We start from the raw sequence: 1,687 nt of genomic DNA, 5'->3' as shown, positions 1-1,687 counted from the left end.
TGTAGAACAGATTATCTAGGAGACTAGGCTCTCTGAGGAAAATGAGGCATCAGATTGGAAGTAGACTCATCAACAATCTGTGTTATGCAAATGACACAGCCCTGCTTATTGAAACTGAGGAGGACCTGAAATGCTTGCTGCAGAAGGTCAAGAACTACAGTCTTCAATATGGGTTGGAGCTCAATATCAAGAAAAATATTGTGCTGAGTGAACTAACTCGGTTTCTTAAGGACAAATACTGCATAAGACGATTATTGTAAAAATAGAAGGATAACTATTTGTAGTGTGAGGAGGGAAGAGGTGGAAATACAAGGGTGAAGATGGGTAGGGGAGACAGCACAAGGTTTCACAAATTGGCAGGTGGGGGGGAGGGAGTAAAGGAAATGGAAAAGATTTGTTTGTAATCTAAAAAGACACGGTGAACATAGTCCAAAGGAGATTAATTTTATAAAACACAATGTTTGGGAATGAATATATGAAACAAAATGTCAATGAAGGAACATGTGGGGAAATAATCTGCATAATAAAAAAACGTTTAAAAACCGGAAGATTCTCACCACTGTGCTTATTGGCAGCATCATGATGAATGGTGAAAAGATTGATGAATAGCTTTAGTTTGTTTGATTCCACAATCAACATTCTTGGTGCCAAAAGTCAGGAAATTAAAAGACAAATTGCATTGGAAAAGTCTGCTGCCAGAGATGTCTCCAAAGTGCTGAAGAGCAATGATATCAGTCTAGAGACTAAGGTGAGCCTGATCCAGGTCATGGTCTTTGCAATTACTTAATATGCATCAGAAAACTGGACAATGACTAGGGATGATAGAAGGAGAATTGATGGCTTTGAGCTGTGGTGTTGGTGCAGAGTATTGAATATATCATGGACTGCTATTAGAAGAAATAGGTTTGTCCTAGAGAGGGTGAGAACAGGCTGCTCCTTGGAAGCAAAGATTCTAAAGCTTAGTCTGACATACTTTGGACATGTTACAACAAGGGACAGGTCCTTAGAGAGAAACATCATACTTGGGAGGGTGGAGGGACAGTGCAAGACAAGATGACACTAGATTAGATTGATTCAGTCACTGGGGCAATGGTGGTAGGTGTGTCAGAGATAATAAGATCAGCACAGAATAGAGCAGAGTTTAGGGCTGTTGTATATAGTGTCGCTATGACTTTCAGGCTACTTGAGGGCACATAGCAACAATAACACAACGTTTGCGTGACAGAAGCAGTGAGATAATGCATTGAAGTAAAGTTCCATTTTTTTTAGTTTAGGATTTTGCGATGTTAAAATGTCTCATCAGTTTGGTTTCTGAAAAGAGAATACATGTACTTTGTATTAGTTCACACTTCCTTTTTGAAAAAAAACAATGAATTATTACTGATAGTAATGTTCACTGCAGAAAACAGAATAGTCCTTAGTGAATAAAGGCATCCACAAATGCCTACTAGAAATGTAAAATATGATTCTAGAAAATGTAATTCTAATGTAGCATAAAATGATGCAATTTAATCTCAAAGCAGGTGTGACACTAATGAGAAGTCTGCATAGTTACCAACCCCTCTATTCTGTGCAGTCAACAGTCTATATGATATTTCATTTTGAAATTGTTACTTTTATTACACAAACTCATTCATTCACAAATGTTCCCTTTCATCTCTCTAAATGTCACAACATGTTTATGATT

The sequence above is a fragment of the Elephantulus edwardii genome, unplaced genomic scaffold (genome assembly GCF_000299155.1).
Source record: "Elephantulus edwardii isolate Elephantulus edwardi_28Jun2011 unplaced genomic scaffold, EleEdw1.0 scaffold00159, whole genome shotgun sequence".
In the NCBI taxonomy this organism is placed as follows: domain Eukaryota; kingdom Metazoa; phylum Chordata; class Mammalia; order Macroscelidea; family Macroscelididae; genus Elephantulus; species Elephantulus edwardii.
The sequence above is the reverse complement of the archived record's forward strand: the minus strand, read 5'-3'. Positions refer to the sequence as shown.